Source organism: Arachis stenosperma, chromosome 1, assembly GCF_014773155.1.
Source record: "Arachis stenosperma cultivar V10309 chromosome 1, arast.V10309.gnm1.PFL2, whole genome shotgun sequence".
Lineage (NCBI taxonomy): Eukaryota > Viridiplantae > Streptophyta > Magnoliopsida > Fabales > Fabaceae > Arachis > Arachis stenosperma.
Window position 1 is genome coordinate 109986938 of NC_080377.1, and position 8504 is coordinate 109995441.

The following is an 8504-nucleotide window of genomic DNA, read 5'->3' on the forward strand; positions in this document are numbered from 1 at the left end:
TTAACCATAATGTCTAAACATTGAAAATTTCTAAGTTTGGTGTCTTGCATGTTTTCCTCTCTTGAAAATTTTTCAAAAATAAGTCTTGATATTCATCTTGATCTTCAAAGTGTTCTTGGTGTTCATCTTGACATTTATAGTGTTCTTGCATGCATCATGTGTTTTGATTCATAATTTTCATGTTGTGAGTCATTTTTGTGTTTTTCTCTCTCATCATTAAAAATTCAAAAAAAATAAAAAAATATCTTTTCCTTATTTGTCTCATAATTTTCGAAATCTTTGGGTTGACTTAGTCAAAATTTTTTTAAAATAAGTTGTTTCTTGTTAGTCAAGTCAAGATTTCAATTTTAAAAATCCTATCTTTTCAAAATCTTTTTCATTCTTCTTATTATTTTTTTAAAATTTTAAAAAGTAATTTCAAAATCTTTTTCTTAATTTCATTTCAAAATTTCAAAAACTTTACTAACAATTAATGTGATTGATTCAAAAATTTGAAGTTTGTTACTTTCTTGTTAAGAAAGGTTCAATCTTTAAATTCTAGAATCATATCTTTTAGTTTCTTGTTAGTCAAGTAATCAAAATTTTAATTTTAAAAATCAAATCTTTTCCAAAATATTTTTTTCAATCATATCTTTTCAAAATATCTTTTTTTTAATCATATTTTTTTCAAAATCAATTTCAAAATCTTTTCCAACTTCTTATCTTTTCAAAATTGATTTTCAAATCTTTTTCAACTAACTAATTGACTTTTTGTTTGTTTCTTATCTTTTTCAAAACCACCTAACTACTTTTCTTTCTCTAATTTTCGAAAATCCCTCACCTTTTTTCAAATTTCTTTTTACATAACTAATTGTTTCAAATTTTAATTTTAATTTTATTTCTTTTCTTAATTTTCAAAAATCACTAACTTTTTTTTAAAAAATAATTTTTGAAATTCTCTACCTCTCATCTCTTTCTATTTATTTATTCATTTACTAACACTTCTCCTCATCTCAAAATTCGAACCCTCTCTTTTTCTCTGTGTTCGAATTTTTCTCTTCTCATTCTTATTCTTCTTTTCTTCTACTAACATAAAGGAATCTCTATACTGTGACATAGAGGATTCCTCTTCTTTTCTGTTATCTTCTTTTTCATATGAGCAGGAGCAAGGATAAGGACATTCTTGTTGAAGCAGATCCTGAACTTGAAAGGACTCTGAAGAAGAAGCTAAAGCACAACAATCCAGAAAAAACCTTACAGAGAATCTCGAAAAAAAAGAGACATGGCCGAACCCAATAACAATGGTGGAGGCGCAAAAAGGATGCTTGGTGATTATACTACACCTACTTCCAATTTTTATGGAAGAAGCATCTCAATCCCTGCCATTGGAGAAAACAATTTTGAGCTGAAGCCTCAATTAGTTGCTCTGATGCAACAAAACTGCAAGTTCCATGGACTTCCATCAGAAGATCCCTATCAGTTTTTAACTAAATTCTTGCAAATTTGTGATACTGTTAATACTAATGGAGTAGATCCTGAAGTCTACAGGCTCATGCTTTTTCCCTTTGCTGTAAGAGACAGAGCTAGAACATGGTTGGACTCACAACCTAAAGATAGCCTGGACTCTTGGGATAAGCTTGTCACGGCCTTCTTGGCCAAGTTCTTTCCTCCTCAAAAGCTGAGCAAGCTTAGAGTGGATATTCAGACCTTCAAGCAAAAAGATGGTGAATCCCTCTATAAAGCTTGGGAAAGATACAAGCAGTTGACCAAAAAGTGTCCTTCTGGCATGCTTTCAAAGTGGACCATTTTAGATATATTCTATGATGGTCTATTTGAGCTTTCTAAGATGTCACTGGACCATTCTGTAGGGGATCCATTCACCTAAAGAAAACACCTGCAGAAGCTCAAGAAGTCATTGACATGGTTACAAATAACCAATTCATGTACACCTCTGAGAGGAATCCTGTGATTAATGGGACGCCTCAGAAGAGGGGAGTTCTTGAAATTGATGCTCTGAATGCCATATTGGCTCAGAATAAAATGTTGACTCAGCAAGTCAACATGATTTCTCAAAGTCTGAATGGATGGCAAAATGCATCCAACAGTATTAAAGAGGCATCTTCTGAAGAAGAAGCTTATGATTCTGAGAACCCTACAATGGCAGAGGTGAATTACATGGGTGAAGCCTATGGAAACACCTATAATCCCTCATGGAGAAATCATCCAAATTTCTCATGGAAGGATTAACAAAAGCCTCAACAAGGCTTTAATAATGGTGGAAGAAACAGGTTTAGCAATGGCAAGCCTTTTCCATCATCTTCTCAGCAACAGACAGAGAATTTTGAGCAGAACCCCACTAGCTTAGCAAACATAGTCTCTGATCTATCTAAGGCCACTTTAAGTTTTATGAGTGAAACAAGGTCCTCCATTAGAAATTTAGAGGCACAAGTGGGTCAGCTGAGTAAGAAAATGACTGAAACTCCTCCTAGTACTCTCCCAAGCAATACAGAAGAGAATCCAAAAAGAGAGTGCAAGGCCATTGATATGATCAAAATGGCTGAACCCAAAGAGGAAGGGGAGGACGTGAATCCCAATGAGGAAGACCTCATGGGACGTCCCTCATGGGACGTCCCTCATGGGACGTCCCTCAGACAGAAGGGAGTTTCCTATTGGGGACGTAAAGGAATCTGAGGCTCATATAGAGACCATAGAGATTCCATTAAACTTCCTTCTACCATTCATGAGCTCTGGGAACTATTCTTCCTCTGAAGAGGATGAGGATATAATTGAAGAGCAAGTTGCTCAATATCTAGGAGCTATCATGAAGCTGAATGCCAAGTTGTTTCGTAAAGAGACTTGGAAAGGTGAACCTCCCTTGCTCATTAGTGAACTAGATACATGGGTTCAGCAAACTCTACCTCAAAAGAAATAAGATCTTGGTAAATTCTTAATATCTTGTACCATAGGCACCATGACCTTTGAGAAGGCTCTGTTTGACTTGGGGTCAGGTATAAATCTTATGCCACTCTCTGTAATGGAGAAATTGGGGATCTTTGAGGTACAAGATGTAAGAATCTCATTAGAGATGGCAGAGAAGTCAATAAAACAAGCTTATGGATTGGTAGAGGACGTGTTGGTAAAGGTTAAAGGCATTTACATCCCTGCTGATTTCATAATCTTAGACACTGGGAAGGATGAGAATGAATCCATCATTCTTGGAAGACCCTTCATAGCCACAGTAGGAGCTGTGATTGATGTTGACAAAGAAGAGCTAGTCCTTCAATTGAATGGGGACTACCTTGTGTTTAAAGCTCAAGGATCTTCCTCTGCAACCATAGAAAAGAAGCACGATAAGCTTCTCTCAATACATAGTCAAACAAAGCCCCCAAATTCAAACACTAAGTTTGGTGTTAGAAGGCCACAACCAAACTCTAAGTTTGGTGTTGAACCCCCACATTCAAACTCTAAGTTTGGTGTTGGGAGGTCCCAACAATGCTCTGATGATCTGTGAAGCTCCATGAGAGCTCACTGTCAAGCTATTGACATTAAAGAAGCGCTTATTGGGAGGCAACCCAATTTTTATTTATCTATATTTCTATTGTTCTTTTATGTTTTATTAGGTTTATGATCATGTAGAGTCACAAAACAATTGCAAAAATTAAAAACAGAATCAAAAACAGCAGAAGAAAAAGCACACCCTGGAGGAAGAGCTTACTGGCGTTTAAACGCTAGTAAGGAGCATCTGGCTGGCGTTCAACACCAGAACAGAGCATGAAGCTGGCGTTGAATGCCAGAAACAAGCAGCAGTCTGGCGTTTAAACGCCAGGATTGTGCCCTAAGAGGAGCTGGCGTTTAACGCCAAAAACAAGCATGGAAGTGGCGTTCAACGCCAGAAACATGCTGCAGATTGGCGTTGAACGCCCAAAACAAGCATGGTAGTGGCATTTAATGCCAGAAACATGCTACAGTCTGGCGTTAAACGCCAAGATTGCATACAGAGGGCATTTTACATGCCTAAAGGGTGCAGGGATGAGAAATCCTTGATACCTCAGGATCTGTGGACCCACAGGATCACCTCAGGATCTGTGGACCCCACAGGATCCACACCTACCTTCTCCCTCTCTCTCACACCTTTTCATAACACTCTTCCCCAAACATCATTCACCAATCACCTCAATCACTCTTTCCCATCACCTCTTCACCACTCACATCCACCCACTCTTCCCTATAAACCACACCTACATTCAAATTCAAAATCTCTTTCCCATCCAAACCCACCCTAAATGACCGAACCCAACCCCTCTCCCTCCACTATATAAACCCCTCCATCCTTCTTTATTTTTACACAACACAACACTCTCTTCTCTCCCTTGGCCGAATACACATCTCTCTCCCTCTCCTTTATATCTTCTTCTTCTTCTTCTTCTTCCTCTTCTTCTATTCTTTCTTTTGCTCGAGGGTGAGCAACATTCTATGTTTGGTGTGGTAAAAGCATAGATTTTTTGTTTTTCCATAACCATTTATGGCACCTAAGGTCGGAGAAACCTCTAGAAAGAGGAAAGGAAAGACAAAAGCTTCTACCTCCGAGTTATAGGAGATGGAGAGATTCATCTCAAAAGCCCACCAAGACCACTTCTATGAAGTTATGGCCAAGAAGAAGGTGATCCCTGAGGTCCCTTTCATGCTCAAGAAAAATGAGTATCCGGAGATCCGACATGAGATCCAAAGAAGAGGTTGGGAAGTTCTTACCAACCCCATTCAACAAGTCGGAATCTTAATGGTTCAAGAGTTCTATGCCAATGCATGGATCACTAGGAACCATGATCAAAGTATGAACCCGAATCCAAAGAATTATCTTACAATGGTTCGGGGGAAATGCTTAGATTTCAGTCCGAAAAATGTAAGGTTGGCATTCAACTTGCCTATGATGCAAGAAGACGCACGCCCCTACACTAGAAGGGTCAACTTTGATCAAAGGTTAGACCAAGTCCTCATGGACATATGTGTGGAAGGAGCTCAATGGAAAAGAGACTCAAAAGGCAAGCCGGTTCAATTGAAAAGACTGGACCTTAAGCTTGTGGCTAGAGGATAGTTGGAGTTCATCCAACGCTCCATCATCCCCACTAGCAACCGATCCGAAGTAACTGTGGATCGGGCCATCATGATCCATAGCATCATGATTGGAGAGGAAGTAGAAGTTCATGAAGTCATCCCTCTAGAACTCTACAAAGTAGCCGAAAAACCCTCCACCTTGGGAAGGCTAGCTTTTTCTCATCTCATTTGCATCTATGCTACTTGGCTGGAGTTGTCATAGAAGGAGACATCCTCATTGAAGAAGACAAGCCCATCACTAAAAAGAGGATGGAGCAAACAAGAGAGCTCATTCATGGATCTCAAGAGACACATGAGGAAGCTCATCATCAAGAAATCCCTCAAGAGACACATGAGGAAGCCTCAAGGGATGCGTTTTACTCCAAACAACTATTGGAAACAACTCAACACTTCTCTAGAAGGATTGAGTCATGACATGAACCAATTAAGGGTAGAACACCAAGAGCACTCCATCATTCTCAATGAGATTAGAGAAGATCAAAGAGCTATGAGGGAGGAGCAACAAAAGCAAGGAAGAGACATAAAGGAGCTCAAGAACACCATTAATCCTTCAAGAAGAAGGCGCCACCATCACTAAGGTTGACTTATTCCTTAACTTCCTTGTTCTTATCTCTCTGTTTTTCGATTTTTGAGCTTCATGTTTGTCTATGTTTGTGTTTTTATTACATGATCATTAGTGTCCAGTAACTATGTCTTAAGGCTATGAATAATTCCATGAATCCTTCACCTTTCTTAAATGAAAAATGTTTTTAATACAAAAGAACAAGAAGTACATGAGTTTCGAATCCATCCTTGAAATTAGTTTAATTATATTGATGTAGTGACAATACTTTTTGTTTTCTGAATGAATGCTTGAACAGTGCATATTTTTTATCTTGATTGTTTATGAATGTTAAAATTGTTGGCTCTTGAAAGAATGATGAACAAGAGAAATATTATTGATGATCTGAAAAATCATAAACTTGATTCTTGAAGCAAGAAAAAGCAGTGAATAACAAAAGCTTGCAAAAAAAATGGCGAAAAAAATATAAAAGAAAAAGAAAAAGCAAGCAGAAAAAGCCAATAGCCCTTAAAACCAAAAGGCAAGGGTAAAAAGGATCCAAGGCTTTGAGCATCAATGGATAGGAGGGCCTAAGGAAATAAATCCAGGCCTAAGCGGCTAAATCAAGCTGTCCCTAACCATGTGCTTGTGGCATGAAGGTCCAAGTGAAAAGCTTGAGACTGAGTGGTTAAAGTCGTGATCCAAAGCAAAAAGAGTATGCTTAAGAGCACTGGACACCTCTAACTAGGGACTTTAGCAAAGCTGAGTCACAATCTGAAAAGGTTCACCCAGTCATGTGTCTGTGGCATTTATGTATCCGGTGGTAATACTGGAAAACAAAGTGCTTAGGACCACGGGCAAGACTCATAAAAGTAGCTGTGTTCAAGAAATCAACATACTTAACTAGGAGAATCAATAACACTATCTGAAATCTGAGTTCCTATGGATGCCAATCATTCTAAACTTCAAAGGATAAAGTGAGATGCCAAAACTGTTCAGAGGCAAAAAGCTACTAGTCCCGCTCATCTAATTAGAACTAATATTCATTGATATTTTGGGATTTATAGTATATTCTCTTATTTTTATCCTATTTGATTTTTAGTTGCTTGGAGACAAGCAACAATTTAAGTTTGGTGTCGTGATGAGCGGATAATTTATATGCTTCTTGGCATTGTTTTTAGGTAGTTTTTAGTAGGATCTAGCTACTTTTAGGGATGTTTTTATTAGTTTTTATGCAAAATTCACATTTCTGGACTTTACTATGAGTTTGTGTATTTTTCTGTGATTTCAGGTATTTTCTGGCTGAAATTGAGGGACCTGAGCAAAAATCTGATTCAGGCTGAAAAAGGACTGCTGATGTTGTTGGATTCTGACCTCCCGGCATTCAAAATTAATTTTCTGGAGCTACAGAACTCCAAATGGTGCGAACTCAATTGCGTTGGAAAGTAGACATCTAGGGGTTTCCAGCAATATATAATAGTCTATACTTTATTCGGGCGTAGACGACGCAAACTGGCGTTCAACACCAGTTCCATGCTGCATTCTGGAGTAAAACGCCAAAAACACATCACAAACCAGAGTTAAACGCCAAAAACACGTTACAACTTGGTGTTTAACCCCAAGGGAAGCCTCTGCATGTGTAAAGCTCAAGCTCAGCCCGAGCACACACCAAAGTGGGCCCCAGAAGTGGATTTCTGCACTTAGACTTATTTCTATAAACCCTAGTAACTAGTTTAGTATAAATAGAACTTTTTACTATTGTACTGGGGGTCTTTTTCCCTATTTTTGAATTCACTCTGCTATACCTCAAGTATTAATGCAATTACTATTGTTCTTCTATTCAATTCAAGCTTATTCTTGTTCTAAGATATCACTCGTACTTCAACCTGATGGATGTGATGATCCGTGACACTCATCATCATCCGTCCTTATGAACGCGTGCCTGACAACCACTTCCGTTCTACAAGCGAGAGCTAGAGTGTGTATCTCTTGGATTCCTTAATCAAAATCTTCGTGGTATAAGCTAGAATTATTGGCGGCCATTCCTAAGATCCGGAAAGTCTAAACCTTGTCTGTGGTATTCCAAGTAGGATCTGAGATGGGATGACTGTGACGAGCTTCAAACTCGCGAGTGTTGGGCGTAGTGACAGATGCAAAAGAATCATTGGATTCTATTCCGACATGATCGAGAACTGACAGATGATTAGTGATGAGCGGATAATTTGTACGCTTTTGGCATTATTTTTAGTATGTTTTTAGTATGATTTAGTTAGTTTTTAGTATATTTTTATTAGTATTTAGTTAAAATTCACTTTTCTAGACTTTACTATGAGTTTGTGTGTTTTTCTGTGATTTCAGGTATTTTCTGGCTGAAATTGAGGGACCTGAGCAAAAATCTAATTCAGAGACTGAAAAGGACTGCAGATGCTGTTGGATTCTGACCTCCCTGCACTCGAAGTGGATTTTCTGGAGCTACAGAAGCCCAATTGGCGCGCTCCTAACGGCGTTGGAAAGTAGACATCCTGGGCTTTCCAGCAATATATGATAGTCCATACTTTGCCCAAGATTTGATGGCCCAAACCGGCGTTCAAAGTCACCTTCAGAATTTCCAGCGTTAAACGCCGGAACTGGCACAAGAATGGGAGTTAAACGCCCAAACTGGCACCAAAGCTGGCGTTTAACTCCAAGAAGAGTCTCTACACGAAAAATGCTTCATTGCTCAGCCCAAGCACACACCAAGTGGGCCCGGAAGTGGATTTTTATGTCATTTACTCATCTCTGTACACCCTAGGCTACTAGTTCTCTATATATAGGACCTTTTACCATTGTATTTTCATCTTTCAATCTTAGGATCTTTTGATTATGTTTTTAT

The 8504-nt window shown here is 38.4% G+C and overlaps 1 non-coding gene across 1 annotated transcript; it reads right to left on the reverse strand.

Moving 5' to 3' along the window:
• Positions 1–1663: 1663 nt before the first annotated feature.
• On the reverse strand, positions 1664–1767 carry LOC130955137 (small nucleolar RNA R71). Its single transcript, XR_009076612.1, has one exon. It is a non-coding gene; the product is annotated as a small nucleolar RNA R71 (small nucleolar RNA).
• Between the last annotated feature and the right edge of the window lie 6737 nt (positions 1768–8504).